Consider the following 18,921-nt stretch of genomic DNA (forward strand, 5'->3'; position numbering starts at 1 on the left):
TCTGGCTAAAAGTATTAACATCTTCACACAAATATTTAGCCCTAAGTATGAATCACTTATATGTGCATCGTGAAAAGACACTAACCTGGTTAACAACAGAAAAAACTATATTCCTATTATGGAGTGACCTGTAAGCAAACCTAAGAACCAGAGACCAATGACTTGCCTTCTGACCACATACAAATTATATACTGGAATTGATACAGGCAGAGTTTATCATCATTTAGAAAAAAAATCACTTATGAAATGGAAAAAAGGCAACAAAAGAAAGTCATATGGAACAAACAATCATTTGTTGCTAAATAAAGCCATAATAGAGCATTGTAAAAAGGGGAAGAATCAAATTATGGTAAGAATAGATTACAAAAAAGCACCTGACAACATCGGACTTTCATAGGTTCATGAGTTTATATCAGGCTAACAACCCACCAGGGTCTTTCCAGGCCTAGCCATGGAACCTAACACAGTATGTCACAGAGCTCCTTGGACACCCATATGGTAGAGTATGTTAATAAACAGGTAGCCAAGAGTTATGCGGGGAAGGGTAGGTTCGCCGAGGATTAATTTACTTACTGTCGACCTCAGTCCATGAGAGACATGGAGGCCATATCAGGGGTGAATTTGCAATTTGCTATCCAGTGATCAAAGTTTCTTTTGAACAGAGTCGGGGATAAACTCTGTTTCTTGTACATAGGGAGCTTATTCAATAGCACGAGGATCCTTTGAGACACATATCGGTCCCTCCAGCAGGTTCTATTTACATTGTAGGCAAAGTTCAAGTCCTTGGATCTTGTGTTTCTTGTTCCGTGTGTCTTGCAGATGTGCAAGAGATCCGTCAGAGCTAGATCTGAAGATGCCTTATATGCTAGGCATAGATCACCTCTCAGTAACTTGTAGGAGACATGTGTCAAAGGGGGCAATGTACTCCATCACGGGTCTGACAAAGGCTGAGTAGAGTGGTAGTATTACATCCTTGGACCTGGATACCATACCCTTTCTTATGACTTGAGAGACAAAGAATGATTTTCTTACTGTCTTGGCTATGTGTTGGTCAAACACCAGATTATTGTCTACCTATATTCCCAGATCCCTAACTATTGGGTCAACTCCTAGGGGTGTTTTATCGATGGAATAATTAGCTTGGGTGGATGACTTCCCAAAAAGCACTGTAATTCACTTCTTTGCATCAAGTTTTAATCCATGTCACAGTCATCTGCGAAACTGGTGAGCCAAAGGCCTTTGACATTAGCCTTGATTTCTGAAAAATACATGCCCAACAAGAGCAGGCCCAACACAGAGCCCCTTGAGGTACTCTGCTGGTGACTGGTTTCTTGGTAGAGGTTGTCTCACCGATCCTAACTTCTTGGATCCCATCTGTGATCCAGCTGACAATCCAGTGAATTATGTATGGATATACAGGTAGTTCTGAGGTGGTAAAGCAGTTAACATTCTTGCCTCACAGCAAGAGGTTCTCCGTTTTGATTCTCAGCTGGGGTGCCTTCTGTGCAGAGCTTGCATGCCCCCTGTGGTCTCATGGGTTTCCTCTGGGTGCTCTGGTTTCCTCCCACATTCTAAAGACATGCAGTAGGTGGATTGAACACAATAAACTGGCTGTGTGTGTGTATGTGTGTGTGTGTGTGTGCAAGTGAGTGGAACAGATAAACTACTGAGGCAGGGCTAGTGACCCGGTGGTGTAAACCTTAGCTCGAGATGTTTGTCACTGCTGAAGTGACACCCCGACTCCATGTGCAAAATGGGGAAAAGGGGTTGAGGTTAGATGGATGGATATAGGTAGTTCTGAGAGTTTGTCAACACCTGAGTAGGGTATTATATCAAATGTCTTGGCCAATACAAGGTAGGGGGTATGCACCATTTTCTCCACAGCCATGGTGACCCTCTCAAAGAAGTCTACCAGGTTAAGTAGGAAAGACCTTCCCTTAACAAAGCCAAACTGGGATGGGTCCAGTGTCTGTAGGTTGCCAATGTGCTTGTTGATCATTTCCATGATAATTCATTCCATGGTTTTGCATATTAGGCTTGTCAGTCTAATGGGCCAATAGTTCCCATGGTCAGTTGAGGATCCACCTTTATGAAGAGGGATGACCATTGTGGACCTCCATTCACCTGGAACATAAGCTGTTTTGAGGCTGTAGCATAAGTGTCATTGAGTGGTCCCGCTAGGTCATGTTTTAGGCTATGAGGTAACTGGAGTTATTGTTGGGGCCCACTGAAGCAGTGTTTTTGCTCTTAGTGAGCGCCTCCAGGACTTGCTCCCTGTTGATAGTTGGGGGGTGGATATGCTAGAAGAATTTCATGGGGGGTGGGGGTAAAGTTAGAGATAAATTTATCAGTGGATTTGCTATGTTACCTTGGTCAGTGAAGGTTGTGCCATTTACCAACAGTTCTGCACATTACTGAGTATTACCGTTAAGGTTCCTGACATAGCTGAAGAAGGCCTTGTGACTGTTCATAGCCTGGGAGGTTATTCTGAACTTGTAATTGGCATTGTTGGACCTTATTAGACCTCTTAGTTTCTTGTCTAAGTGTCATGGACAAAGAAATGCTTACAAATATAAAACTTACACCCTACAATGCTCAATTACGTTACAGTGACCACTTTGCAATTGATCCATAACAAAAGGCATATTATTAGAGAAAACTCAAAGGGGGATATTCCAGGGTGATTCTCTGTCATTGCTTTTTTGTCTTGCCCTTAACCCATTAAGCTATTTACTTAACAGATTATAGTTACAATTTGGCTCTCGAAAGCCATCATTGTTTTAAAGATTTCTCATTTACTTTTTTTGGATGACTTAAAACTGTATAATTCATTAGATGAGGAGCTGAAAGCAAAACTACCAATGGTTTAAACTTTCTCAGATGATACAAGAATGACATTTAGTCTTAATAAATGTGAAAAAGCAAAATTTAAAACAAGGGGGAAAGCTGCAGCACCAAGAAAATATTACTCTGGGACAGGAATGCGATATAAAAGAACTCGAGCAGGAGGTAGTATATAATATTTGAGAATATTTGAAGGATTGGCAGTATGATATGAACAAATGAATAAAGCTCAGTGAGGAATACTTCAGAAGACTGAAACTAATACTGAAACCTTTGTTGACATTTAGGAATACAGTGCAAGCTATGAATGAATTTGCATGTCATATTCTAACAAACAGTTTTAGGGTGATTGAATGGCCCCAAAAAACAATGGAGCAACTGGACATGAAAATAAAAATGCTTCATGCTTATGAAATAATATATAAAAATGTGAAAAAGTACTATTATATATTATTATATACAGTATTCTTTACTCTAAAGGAAGCCTGGGCCTCTTTAACATTGATCATATGTAATAAATGTTCTTCACAGTGCTATACTGGCTGAAGGGCCCTCTGCTTAGCACATATACTAACTTATGCATCTATCATCAGGTTCTATCTCCCTCTATCTGCTAGATCCCTGAAAGGCTTGAATGCTAGAAGGACACCTCCCCTGCTGAAACCTAACTGGAAACTTTCCTGCACTGTCCCTAGACTCTGAAAAGATCTGCCAAGGTTAATATTACCTTATCCTGTCTGTATGTACTATATTGTTTAGTCATACTGGGTCTACAGCACTACCAGTAATCCCTCAAAGCCCCACAATCAACCCTAAAATACTAAACTGGGTTACGCCTATATCTATCTCTAAGGATTTCCTAGTGAACATATCTAAGTTTCTAAGCAGCCCTAAAACTACAAAAATAACAGAAAATTGGCAGAATAAAGCTTAATGTGTGAAGAGGCTGCAAAAGTGATTACTAACAGTATACTATGTAAAATGTGTATACTGAAGGTAAAAACAAGTGTAAGAAAGTATTTAAAAAAAACAGAAATAAGCCGGTACCCGACCTGAAGACATAAGTGACCATTTTCTTACCTATATAATCAGGCATAAGACTGACATCCCCCACCAACCTACTTACAAAACAATTAGAAATAAAAACTTTAACCCCGCTAATTTCCAAAATGAACTCAAAGCATGTAATTGGGCAGTCCTAAAACATCTACCACTTGAAGAGGCTGTATTATATTTCAACACCAAATTCCTAGCCATCCTTGATATCCATGCAGTTGCACGTTCTATAAGAACTAAAGCAAAAGTTGCTCCTTGGCTTTCAAAAGAAACCAGACAAATGATCTTACATAGAAACAAAGCTTGGACCACTTGGCATACCACAAAATCCCCCTTAGATCAACTTAGATTTAGACAACTAAGGAACAACACTAAAAAATCTACCACCCTAGATAAAAAAAAACTTTTACTGCCATGTACAACAGAAGCATCAAAACAATCCACAAAAGTTTTGGGCAGGCATAAATAAAACAACAATAAGCTCTCTTCTGCCCACTTTCTTGATATATCCAAAGCGTTCAACATGGTCAACCAACAACTACTCATACACACACTTAAAACTATTCCCCTAGATGTCCAGGTTATCCAATGGCTCAAATCTTATCCAAATGGTAGACAACAGACTTTACTATGGCAGAACAAACTATCTTTCCTTCTACCTATCACCCTTGGGGTCCCCCCTCAGGGCTCTATATTAGGACCCCTATTATTTTCTATCTTTATTAATCACCTGTACATAGTCATCCTACAGTCACCTGCATTCCATATGCAGATGGTTCCACTATGATTTGTTCTGCCACCTCCCCTTTAAGTCTGCTAACTCTATCTCAAAATGTTTTTAATACTGTTGAAAATTGGCTCTGTAACAGTCATCTCTTATTAAATCCTAACAAAATGAAGCTACTGCTTTTCTCCCCCACTCGTAAAGCCTCCGCTCCAACCTTTACTATAAAATCTAACAATGGCACTGTCATTGGCCCAGATCCCTGCACCAAATTCTTAGGTGTAACAGTTGATAACCTCAAGTTTGATATGTGTATTAATCAAACTATTAAAAAAGTTAATAAAAAACTTGGCTCACTATATAAGATCAAACCTTTCCTTGCTCCACTAGCTAGGATTGTAATTGCCTATACACATCTACTTTCCCCCCTCCTTTATGCATCCCCTCTCTTCACGAACTTCAGTAAGTCTGACCTTAATAAACTCTCTAGCTACTTTAATTATATTGCTAGATTTTCCACTGGAGCAGCATACAGAACACACCGCTGTCTGAACCTACAGAATTTAGGGTGGTTAGAATTGCCTATCCAACTTCAGTACAATCAGCTAATAGTTGCACATAAAATTCTCTACCAACCTGAAAACACACCTGTACTTAACAAAAATTATCACCCCTTACAGCAACCTCAAGACACTTTGCTCATCCAACAAATTACTAGTCCAAACCCTCAAAAGCAACAACTCATCTGAAAACCCTCTATATGCCACCTCTGTTGGTAAAATATAGAACTCACTTCCAGCTGAGCTTACTTCATAACCTGTTCTAACCCAATTAAAAAAAAAACTAAAACAGTACTTTAAAAAGCAATGGCTATGTCCTTGCTCTAATCCCGACTAACTCTGGCAATATAAACATATGCTAAAGAGGTCTTTTGGCCACCCCTACACTGCTTTTTAGTTGTTACTCTATAACAAATCAGATTTATATACAATATAATGAATGACTTTTATCCTATGTATTGTATCTGTAACAGTGTTTTAACTTGATTAATGTAACAGTTTTTCTGTATGTATGTATGTATGGAGCTTTTCTCCCCGGGCCTCTGCTGAAAATGGACAAGTATCCAGTCAGACTATCCCGGTCAACAAATGTAAAATAAAATAAAATAAATAAATGTATAACTCTGCATTCATGGGACTGCATACATATCTGCTGACCTCATCAGATCCAAGCATGGTGAAAGTTTTAAAACATGAGAAGTCATCTAAGATGACATCTTTGCTTAGATAAGCAGAAACATGTTGGTCTCAATCAGGCAAATCAAACCAGTTTAGACAAAAATCAGACAACAACTAAATATGCCCAAAAAAGAATATAAGGAAAATGCTTAAATGAGAAGGAAAAAATTGGAAAATCTGAAATACAGTAAACTCTCAATTAACTGGCACCCATGGGGATTGGTAGATGCCGGATAACTGTAGTTTCTGGTTGCTTAAAATTAGGCCTGACTAATACTGTAGCCTATACTATTTGTTTGGTTTGACTTGTTCATAGGTCGGGGAGAGAGGGAATTTATTCCTATCTTCCTTTTTAAAACTCTAAAAACTTAAGGTATATTTCTGGGGGGGGAGGGGGCAGAAAGCGCAACACATGACAATTGTACTGTATTTCTTCGATTTTTTCCCCCCGGTTGCTTGAGTTCCAGTTAACTGAGAGTTTACTGTATTGTGACTAGTACAGAGATCTCCTGGAACAAACTCATGTTAACTAAGATTTGTCGCAGGTATGGTTAAGGAGAGGTGAACTGAAACCAAAAGATGCTAAGCTAATAATGCTGGCCCAGGATTGTGGACTACACATGTTTTTTTTTTAAACATCTTTATTGAATTATCAATTGTGACATGCTTCACATATATTACTATATATCCTATAACCTAGGCAACATTACATAAATTATTCAATCCCTACCCCTTTTATTTAAAACAAGAAAGACCTTCATTAAACCATCACTTAGAACACTGGCAACCATACAGTTATATAAATGAAAACAAACCACACCGACACAATCCTGCAATGTTGCAAGCATTTTACACCACGAACCATACTGACACACTCCCAACTGCAAACATTATACATCACTTATAATCTACCCAATCATTTTCAGTCAAACAATACATAGCTCATTTACGTCCTGCCTTCTTTTACACCTCATTCCTCCCTGTATGTATTGTTCCCACAATTCCCATTTTTTCCTGTACAGTTTGCTCCTACCTTTTTCTAAAGCTCTCAATTTCAAATGTTTTAGCTCTGTTACTGTATAAGTAAGGGTATTTCATCCAGGAACAAGAAGGTCATAACATCCCTGTATTCCTCCCTTATAAGACCCATTATCGAGTACAATGCCCCTTTTGGCATGTACATTGCCAAGCACATGCAGCAGCTAGAGAAACCACAGAGGTTCCTGACCAGGAAAATCCAGGGTATCAAACACCTATCCTATACAGATAGGCTAAAAGCCCTGTCCCTCTACTCCATCTCGTACAGACTGCTCAGAGTTGACCTGTGTCTGGCATACAAGGCCATCTCAGCCCCAGCCTTGATGGAGTTGTGCATATACGTAAGTCAAAACTCCAATCGCGCAACCCACACGCAAGGCCTCAACCTGGTGTTGTGTCTTTCGGCTTATCCCGGTTAGGGGTCGCCACAGCGGAACTCCAGTCTGCTAATGTTTGGCAGTGGATTTTTACGTGCTGAGTTACCAGCCCTGACGCACAACCTTCAATGAAGGCACGCCCATTCATGCATGCCACCACACAAAAGAAGCTCTAGCTGAGAATCGAATGGGACAACGTCTTGATGTGAGGCGACAACACTACCGCAGCACCACTGTGACATTAATAGAACTTGTTGGTAGATTTATGTACCAAAGAGACTCCTCCATCTGTGGAATAGACTCCCTCCCCATGTCAAGTAGAGTACCTCACTAGCCCCATTTAAGAGGAACCTGGACAACTGAATGAGAAACAGAAAATACACCCCTGGAATCCCACCTGGGTCCCTGCTGGACAGGAGAAACAGGTGCTGACTTTGTGGGAACATGGGAGAAATTCTTGGCTAGGCTTATATGGGCCTCCGGGCCAATAGCCTTTTATCGTCTTATGAACTACTTCTAATACAGCTGGTTTCGATTTTGATTTCCATTTTCTGGTAATTACTTTTTTGGCAGCCATCATAATTAGAGACAGCAAGGCCTTACCATGTCTAGGCAATTCCGATTCTGTATCATAGCTCAGAAACATCATCTCCCTTATCACACCAATCTGCCCACTCAGCATCTCCGACAGTACATCTGCAGGGAATACTTAAAGTCCACCAACTCACCACACTCCCAGAAAATATGTTTCCACTTACCTCTTTCTTCCCTGTCACACCTCCAACATTTGCTATCTACTGGATAAATGGAGGAAAAGTTCTCTTGACTCTACCTGGGGTATAAAAATATCTATGTAAACATTTCCAAGCAAAAATCCTAAATCTTCTAGATTTTGTTGCATATTTGGGAAACATACATATATTCTCCAATTGTTTCTTTGTGAATTGCTTATCCAATCTTTCTTCCCAATCCTTTCTAACCTCCTGTAATTCTTATAGTTATCATGCAATATTTTATATGCTCCACTAATTATTCCTTTTTAATGGCAGCTTCTGTTCTAGATTCGACTAAATCTCTACCAGTGCTGGCCTTTCATTTAGAACCCCCCTATTTCTTTCTCTTTGCCTATACTCTGATATCAACCCTTGATAGGGAAGGCAATTTCTAACTTGCAGTCAAATAAATTCTTGGCATCTTCCCATTCTAGTATCCTTCCCTATCTAGTTATTTGTTTCCAATCCATTGGTTCCTTTGCTAGTTTTCTCCAGTAAATTCCAGCTCCCTCTTGCCTATTGTCTGTATCCCTAATTGCAATCACCCCTATTGGCAGAATCTCCTTTCTCCATTCCTGTGTTGGCTTAGTTAGTAGAATACTTTCTGCTGTTTTATGGATATAATATTCTGTATGATGACTGTTATTCTCCTTTAAGGTCTGCATTCAAAATTCCAGTCTCTCCTTGTTTCTTGATGGACTACATATATGTTGGTTATAAAGTCTGTTGAAAATGTGGGAGAAACAGACAAATGCAGGTGATATAAAATAGTATAGGAAACAGTCACACATCTTGCTAGGTGTGATGCACTCATGGCAGAGGACCTGCATGTTGGAAGGTACAATAATTTGATAAGACTGTTGCACTGGGAATTGTGCAAACATTACAATACATAAGTAGTTGAGAAGCATTGGAAACGTGGACCACAAAGCTTTACAAAAAACAAAGTTTATTCAAATGGGTCACCCATTACCATCAGTTCAAAAAATAAATTTGAGAAAACCAAATGTAGCAGTCAAGACAAAAACAGACAAAAGTAGCATAGTTCATTGGAACTTCTACACCTAGTGATAACAGTGTCTCATGTACAGAAAGAAAGTCATAAAATACCAGGATTTACAAGCAGAGTTGACAGCAATGTGGGAAAAAAGATATCCAGATGGTTCCAAAAGAAGTACAAGCAACAGATCTAATAAAAAAGAATTTACAGTTGTACTTAAATATGCTACCAATACATACAACCCCATAAAAATTACTGGATGAGGTAATTCTAGGCATATTACAAGTGCTAAGAAGAGGATTCTTAGCTAAATTTTACAGTTGTACTTAAATATGCTACCAATACATACAACCCCATAAAAAATACTGGGTGAGGTAATTCTAGGCATATTACAAGTGCTAAGAAGAGGATTCTTAGCTAACATCAAAGGCTGAAAATACTAATTTTATGAATTATAATCGTACCCTGACTAAAGAATGGGATCTATTCCCAACACAGTCTTAAAAGCCCAAAACACTTGGAGAAAGTAAACTATGGAATTGCTAAATATATCTACCCATTTCTGTGATCTTTCGCCTTGTACTATTTTTGGGCAATAAAGAAGTACTAATGTAATGTATACCTAAGGTTGCCTCTAATTAATATTTAGGAGTTAATTCATGAACATATGCCCTAATCCATTTAACAAACTAAATGTGTACAGATATTTTAATGTCTATATAAAGTTTACTGTCCTTACCTTGGTCATTTTTCATCAGCTTACTCACTAATTCAAAAGAGCTTACAGATTTTGTTCTTGATTATTTTAATTGTTAATGTAGTTCTGTTTTTTTTTTCTTAGTCTACTGTTGGAGTACAAGGCATGTCACTACACTGACACATACCTTGATGTAACATCTTGCTATGAAATAGTGGTGAAGATGCTATAGTTCACTAAACAGTGGCTGCAGCAATTATTTCTGCATAATCTCTTGCATACCATATGTAGATGACTAAGGACATAATGTTCTGCTTTTGATTATGCGGCTTAAAAACCTCAGGTTTGGCCAGCTAAGAACTTGCTGTATTCAACTGGACGTATAAGAGAATTTAAGTACCTTTATCTGCACTTTTTTTAAAAAAATACAGTATTTAAATTGATTTTAACTGTGGCAGGAATATTAACTGAACTGAAAGTTTTGACTCTGCTCTTCAGTTATATTAACTGAACTGGAAGTTAGTCAGTGTTTGCTGAATTTTGTTATTTGCTAGTAATTACAGGTGTGGGGGTAGCCACATTCTTTAATTTCCTGTCCTTGCCTATTTAAGTGGTACAGTGTGAAATATTTTCTGCTTAAAATCCTCAGCTTTGGCCAGCTAAGAACTTGCTGTATTCAACTGGATGTATAAGAGAATTTAAGTACCTTTATCTGCACTTTTTTAAAAAAAATACAGTATTTAAATTGATTTTAACTGTGGCAGGAATATTAACTGAACTGGAAGTTTTGACTCTGCTCTTCAGTTATATTAACTGAACTGGAAGTTAGCCAGTGTTTGCTGAATTTTGTTATTTGCTAGTAATTACAGGTGTGGGGGTAGCCACATTCTTTGATTTCCTGTCCTTGCCTATTTAAGTGGTACAGTGTGAAATATTTTCTGCTTAAAAACCTCAGCTTTGGCCAGCTAAGAACTTGCTGTATTCAACTGGACGTATAAGAGAATTTTAGTACCTTTATCTGCACTTTTTTAAAATAAAATACAGTATTTAAATTGATTTTAACTGTGGCAGGAATATTAACTGAACTGGAAGTTTTGACTCTGCTCTTCAGTTATATTAACTGAACTGGAAGTTAGCCAGTGTTTGCTGAATTTTGTTATTTGCTAGTAATTACAGGTGTGGGGGTAGCCACATTCTTTGATTTCCTGTCCTTGTCTATTTAAGTGGTACAGTGTGAAATATTTTCTGCCTAAAAACCTCAGCTTTGGCCAGCTAAGAACTTGCTGTATTCAACTGGACGTATAAGAGAATTTAAGTACCTTTATCTGCACTTTTTTTTAAAAAAAATACGGTATTTAAATTGATTTTAACTGTGGCAGGAATATTAACTGAACTGGAAGTTTTGACTCTGCTCTTCAGTTATATTAACTGAACTGGAAGTTAGTCAGTGTTTGCTGAATTTTGTTATTTGCTAGTAATTACAGGTGTGAGTGTAGCCACATTCTTTGATTTCCTGTCCTTGCCTATTTAAGTGGTACAGTGTGAAATATTTTCTGCTTAAAAACCTCAGCTTTGGCCAGCTAAGAACTTGCTGTATTCAACTGGACGTATAAGAGAATTTAAGTACCTTTATCTGCACTTTTTTAAAACAAAAATACAGTATTTAAATTGATTTTAACTGTGGCAGGAATATTAACTAAACTGAAAGTTTTGACTCTGCTCTTCAGTTATATTAACTGAACTGGAAGTTAGTCAGTGTTTGCTGAATTTTGTTATTTGCTAGTAATTACAGGTGTGGGGGTAGCCACATTCTTTGATTTCCTGTCCTTGCCTATTTAAGTGGTACAGTGTGAAATATTTTCTGCTTAAAAACCTCAGCTTTGGCCAGCTAAGAACTTGCTGTATTCAACTGGATGTATAAGAGAATTTAAGTACCTTTATCTGCACTTTTTAAAAAAAATACAGTATTTAAATTGATTTTAACTGTGGCAGGAATATTAACTGAACTGGAAGTTTTGACTCTGCTCTTCAGTTATATTAACTGAACTGGAAGTTAGCCAGTGTTTGCTGAATTTTGTTATTTGCTAGTAATTACAGGTGTGGGGGTAGCCACATTCTTTGATTTCCTGTCCTTGTCTATTTAAGTGGTACAGTGTGAAATATTTTCTGCTTAAAAACCTCAGCTTTGGCCAGCTAAGAACTTGCTGTATTCAACTGGACGTATAAGAGAATTTAAGTACCTTTATCTGCACTTTTTAAAAAAAAAAATACAGTATTTAAATTGATTTTAACTGTGGCAGGAATATTAACTGAACTGGAAGTTTTGACTCTGCTCTTCAGTTATATTAACTGAACTGGAAGTTAGCCAGTGTTTGCTGAATTTTATTTGCTAGTAATTACAGGTGTGGGGGTAGCCACATTCTTTGATTTCCTGTCCTTGCCTATTTAAGTGGTACAGTGTGAAATATTTTCTGCTTAAAAACCTCAGCTTTGGCCAGCTAAGAACTTGCTGTATTCAACTGGACGTATAAGAGAATTTAAGTACCTTTATCTGCACTTTGTTTAAATAAAATACAGTATTTAAATTGATTTTAACTGTGGCAGGAATATTAACTGAACTGGAAGTTTTGACTCTGCTCTTCAGTTATATTAACTGAACTGGAAGTTAGCCAGTGTTTGCTGAATTTTGTTATTTGCTAGTAATTACAGGTGTGAGGGTAGCCACATTCTTTGATTTCCTGTCCTTGCCTATTTAAGTGGTACAGTGTGAAATATTTTCTGCTTAAAAACCTCAGCTTTGGCCAGCTAAGAACTTGCTGTATTCAACTGGACGAATAAGAGAATTTAAGTACCTTTATCTGCACTTTTTAAAAAAAAAATACAGTATTTAAATTGATTTTAACTGCGGCAGGAATATTAACTGAACTGAAAGTTTTGACTCTGCTCTTCAGTTATATTAACTGAACTGGAAGTTAGTCAGTGTTTGCTGAATTTTGTTATTTGCTAGTAATTACAGGTGTGGGGTAGCCACATTCTTTGATTTCCTGTCCTTGCCTATTTAAGTGGTACAGTGTGAAATATTTTCTGCTTAAAAACCTCAGCTTTGGCCAGCTAAGAACTTGCTGTATTCAACTGGATGTATAAGAGAATTTAAGTACCTTTATCTGCACTTTTTAAAAAAAAATACAGTATTTAAATTGATTTTAACTGTGGCAGGAATATTAACTGAACTGGAAGTTTTGACTCTGCTCTTCAGTTATATTAACTGAACTGGAAGTTAGCCAGTGTTTGCTGAATTTTGTTATTTGCTAGTAATTACAGGTGTGGGGTAGCCACATTCTTTGATTTCCTGTCCTTGTCTATTTAAGTGGTACAGTGTGAAATATTTTCTGCTTAAAAACCTCAGCTTTGGCCAGCTAAGAACTTGCTGTATTCAACTGGACGTATAAGAGAATTTAAGTACCTTTATCTGCACTTTTTTTTTAAAAAATACAGTATTTAAATTGATTTTAACTGTGGCAGGAATATTAACTGAACTGGAAGTTTTGACTCTGCTCTTCAGTTATATTAACTGAACTGGAAGTTAGTCAGTGTTTGCTGAATTTTGTTATTTGCTAGTAATTACAGGTGTGGGGGTAGCCACATTCTTTGATTTCCTGTCCTTGCCTATTTAAGTGGTACAGTGTGAAATATTTTCTGCTTAAAAACCTCAGCTTTGGCCAGCTAAGAACTTGCTGTATTCAACTGGACGTATAAGAGAATTTAAGTACCTTTATCTGCACTTTTTTTTTTTAAATACAGTATTTAAATTGATTTTAACTGTGGCAGGAATATTAACTGAACTGGAAGTTTTGACTCTGCTCTTCAGTTATATTAACTGAACTGGAAGTTAGTCAGTGTTTGCTGAATTTTGTTATTTGCTAGTAATTACAGGTGTGGGGGTAGCCACATTCTTTGATTTCCTGTCCTTGTCTATTTAAGTGGTACAGTGTGAAATATTTTCTGCTTAAAAACCTCAGCTTTGGCCAGCTAAGAACTTGCTGTATTCAACTGGACATATAAGAGAATTTACTTTATCTGCACTTTTTTTTAAAAAAATACAGTATTTAAATTGATTTTAACTGTGGCAGGAATATTAACTGAACTGGAAGTTTTGACTCTGCTCTTCAGTTATATTAACTGAACTGGAATTAGTCAGTGTTTGCTGAATTTTGTTATTTGCTAGTAATTACAGGTGTGGGGGTAGCCACATTCTTTGATTTCCTGTCCTTGCCTATTTAAGTGGTACAGTGTGAAATATTTTCTGCTTAAAAACCTCAGCTTTGGCCAGCTAAGAACTTGCTGTATTCAACTGGACGTATAAGAGAATTTAAGTACCTTTATCTGCACTTTTTTTTAAAAAAAATACAGTATTTAAATTGATTTTAACTGTGGCAGGAATATTAACTGAACTGGAAGTTTTGACTCTGCTCTTCAGTTATATTAACTGAACTGGAAGTTAGTCAGTGTTTGCTGAATTTTGTTATTTGCTAGTAATTACAGGTGTGGGGGTAGCCACATTCTTTGATTTCCTGTCCTTGCCTATTTAAGTGGTACAGTGTGAAATATTTTCTGCTTAAAAACCTCAGCTTTGGCCAGCTAAGAACTTGCTGTATTCAACTGGACGTATAAGAGAATTTAAGTACCTTTATCTGCACTTTTAAAAAAAATACAGTATTTAAATTGATTTTAACTGTGGCAGGAATATTAACTGAACTGAAAGTTTTGACTCTGCTCTTCAGTTATATTAACTGAACTGGAAGTTAGTCAGTGTTTGCTGAATTTTGTTATTTGCTAGTAATTACAGGTGTGGGGGTAGCCACATTCTTTGATTTCCTGTCCTTGCCTATTTAAGTGGTACAGTGTGAAATATTTTCTGCTTAAAAACCTCAGCTTTGGCCAGCTAAGAACTTGCTGTATTCAACTGGACGTATAAGAGAATTTAAGTACCTTTATCTGCACTTTTTAAAAAAAAAAATACAGTATTTAAATTGATTTTAACTGTGGCAGGAATATTAACTGAACTGGAAGTTTTGACTCTGCTCTTCAGTTATATTAACTGAACTGGAAGTTAATCAGTGTTTGCTGAATTTTGTTATTTGCTAGTAATTACAGGTGTGGGGGTAGCCACATTCTTTGATTTCCTGTCCTTGCCTATTTAAGTGGTACAGTGTGAAATATTTTCTGCTTAAAAACCTCAGCTTTGGCCAGCTAAGAACTTGCTGTATTCAACTGGACGTATAAGAGAATTTAAGTACCTTTATCTGCACTTTTTAAAAAAAATACAGTATTTAAATTGATTTTAACTGTGGCAGGAATATTAACTGAACTGGAAGTTTTGACTCTGCTCTTCAGTTAGTCCCACCCACCCTCCCTGTTTTTGTTTTGGTGTTAATCTTAGTGGCCTTGAAACTGCCCGCCCCTCTTGTAAATTTGTGTTTGGATACTCCTTCTGGGCCCATCTCATTTGCTCACTCAACTGAGTGCAGTGAGATCATATTCTGATTTCAGGCACTCCTACTGTGTACAAAGAGAGCATCTGGGAAACAGAAAAAAAATAAGCTTGTTTCCTGCCTTTCCTGTTAAGTGGAATAGACTATTTGTAGGCTTCTGAGCCCCCAAGCCCTTCTGTGTTGGAGGGAAGCCTTCTAACTTAGTTTTTTTTCCTTATAACTAGCCAGTTTTCTAGTTTCAGCACTCAAATCTGTTTCTTTGATCTCAGCACTTGTTCAGAAAAAAAAAAAAAATTTCATCTGCTTTTACTGTGCTTGTGTTTCTACCTACTTTATTTTACGTTTGCATCATCTTAAAAGTACTCAATTGTATTTATTACTGCTTGGTGTAACTCATTCTAAGCCTTTTGGTTTAAACACTTGGGCTTCGGACCAGTTGTTTTGCACTGAGAGGGTTTGTGGTCTGCACTGTAGTGGCAGAACAGGTAGCTTACATCCTTCTAGGTTGGGAACTGCTGATTGAGGGCTCAGTGTCTGTTATTCTAAAAGTGTATTAATTCTGGTTTAAGCACTTGGGCTTTCAGGCCAGTAATTTTACATTAAGAGGGTTTGTGGTCTGCACTCTTGTGGGAGGAGAGGCTGGACTCTGCCCTTCTGAGCTGGGAATTTCTGGTTAAAGGCTTATAGTGCATGCATATCTGAACTGCTTCTTACTGAAGTTGGTGCGCCTTGTTTGCTGTGGCATAGACTGGATTCGGGCCTGCTGGATCTAGCTTTATTTGTGCAACTTGAGCACTAATCCAGGCATTCTCTAAAGTATTCAATTGTATTTATTACTGCTTGGTAGTAATTTGATTAAAGTGTAGCCATCATTCTAAGTCTTTTGGATTAAGCACTTGGGCTTCAGACCAGTTGTTTTACATTAGGAAGGTTTGTGGCATGCACTGTGGTGGCAGGACAGGTAGCTTTCATCCTTCTAAGTTGGGAACTGCTGATTGAGAGCCCAGTGTCTGTTATTCTTAAAGTGTATTAGTTCTGGTTTAAGCACTTGGGCTTCAGGCCAGTTATTTTACATTAAGAAGGTTCGTGGTCTGCACTCTTGTGGGAGAAGAGGCTGGACTCTGCCCTTCTGAGCTGGGAATTTCTGGTTAAAGGTTTATAGTGCCTGAATATTTGAACTGTATCTTACTGAAATTGGTACACCTTGTTTGTTGTAGCATAGACTAGATCCAGGCCTGCTGAATCTAGCTTTGTTTATATGCTTGTTGTTTGTTTGCTTGTTATTTCCTGGAACGCTAATTCCACCTAATACGCGGCTTCTCAGCGCTTCTGTGGATCACTAGTGATATCTGCATTGCTTACTGTACTTATTTCCTTGTTTCACTTGAAAGAAAGTTGCTGTTTGTCATTTTTGCATTTAAGTTACCTGTAACACATTGCACTTAAGCTACCTGGCACTTGCTCACTAAAGCAATTATATAAGTCAGCACTAAAAATTAAAAGCACTACACCCTCACTCTCCACTGGCCCTTGTTTTCAATTATTAAGGAATTCCCAATATTATTCTAGCATGTCCAAAGGTCAGTTGTCAATCTCCTCTCCGGTCCAGCTGGTGAATCTGGGAATCTTGAGGCAATGTTACAACTGCCTCATGTACACAGACAACCCTCTCCGCCTCCCAACAAATTCCAACACATGTGAGAGATGCAACCATATAGCCAAACTGGAGGCTAAGCTCTCTCAACTCAGTACTGGCATAACCAGTCAGGAGGAGAAGGAAACCACACTCACTACAATTCCAGTCTCACATAGACCTACCACGACAGCAAACCAAACACATAATCACACAAAAACAAACTCAGAGGCTCTAAATAAAGATCTGCCTAAGCAGCAGAGACCTCCAAAGCAGACACCCAAGCAACCGCTACCCCAAAACAAAACACGTGCAACACATATCTCACAAAGCCAGTGTGCCGAACAGTCACAGCCCTTAAGACTAAACAACACACCTGATACACTTGTAATAGGTGACTCTATCGTCAGGCACACTGACGTCCCGCTCACCAGGCTGAACAAGGAGACGGTCACGGTGAGAAGCCTGTCGGGTGCTAGGATCCGCCACATAACACAAGCACTCAGGTCACTCCAAGGCAAGTACAAATATGACTCAGTCATTGTCCATGCTGGTGTGAATGACCTGAGACGTACCTCCCTGGACTACATGAAAAGAGACATAAAGGAGCTCTCTGAGCATGTAGCCCAGGCCGGTATGACCCTGACCTTGAGTAGCATCTTACCCTCGCCAAGAATGATGCCACAATATGAAGACAAGATGATCAATTTCAACAACTGGCTTAAGTACTGGTGTCATTCAAAGGGGATCCAATGCCTGTCAGCTTGGGATGATATGCTCGACAAGCCACGATGCTTCGCTAGGGACGGCTTGCACCTGTCACCCCTGGGCTTTCGGATATTGGCAAAGGTTCTTGCTACCCCTATAGTGCCTTTTTTAGGCAAGGCTCAAAAGACAAACCCACCTCCATAGGTATCACAAGGGATAAGAAACTAAGAGTAATGCTACTCAATGCCAGAAGTCTAAACCTCAAGATGCATGCACTCGAAACTCTCCTTAGCATGGAGAACATCGATATCTGTGCAGTAACAGAAACCTGGTTCAGGGCTCCCGAGAGCACCCCAGCACTACAAGGTTATACCTCATACCATGCTTTTCGGCCCCAAAACTTGGACCAAACCACAAAAGGAGGGGGAGTATCGATATTCATCAAAGATACCCACACCTCCAGGTTGGTGGCAAAGCACGAAGCATCAGAGACTATCCATGTGCAACTAACAGTGGGTAAAACTGCCTTCCAGTTTATAGCCTGCTACAGACCACCCTCCCAAACCCAGGAACCCCACTCGGCCTTCCTGAGAACACTGGAAAATATGAAGGTCTCTCCAAACACCATTATATTAGGTGACTTCAACTACCCAAACATAGACTGGGAGCATTACTCTAGCTCTAACACCCTAGCCCAAAGGTTCCTAGAATTTATAAACTCAAATGCTATGGAACAACTTGTTACCACTCCCACAAGAGGGGAAAACATACTGGACCTGATCATCACCAACATGGGGACTCTATGCTCCAGACCAGAAGTGTATCCCTCACTGGTAAGATCAGACCATAAACTAATCTCACTGGATATTCACATCCCGACCCCACCCCCTGCCCAGAAAACCACAGTGAAAAACTTCTCTAAAGCAAATTTCACACTCCTCAAAACCGAGGTGGAATCCTTCAAAGCCCCCGGGCCTGTGGAAAATACGGCCCAGACCGCAGAATCCTTTATAAACGCATTCTATGAACACCTTCAGGAATGCTTGGATCATGCGATCCCGAATAAAACCAACACCCAATCCTCCAAAGGCAGACGTCCTGTCTGGTGGACCCCAGCCATAAACAAACTATACAATAGAAGGAGGAAGCTACTAAATGATAGAGCAAAATTCCAAAAAGGGAAGGCATCACTGATCAGTATTAGCAAAAAACTACGGGCACTCATAAAATTGTTTAAGGCCAGCTTTGAGAGAAAAATTGCACAGGACACTAAGGATAATCACAAGGCTTTCTTTAGTTATGTTAGGAACCTGGGTGGTAATTCCCAGATATGCTCAGAAT

Source organism: Protopterus annectens, chromosome 8.part1 (assembly GCF_019279795.1).
Source record: "Protopterus annectens isolate FY-2018-M chromosome 8.part1, PAN1.0, whole genome shotgun sequence".
NCBI lineage: Eukaryota > Metazoa > Chordata > Ceratodontiformes > Protopteridae > Protopterus > Protopterus annectens.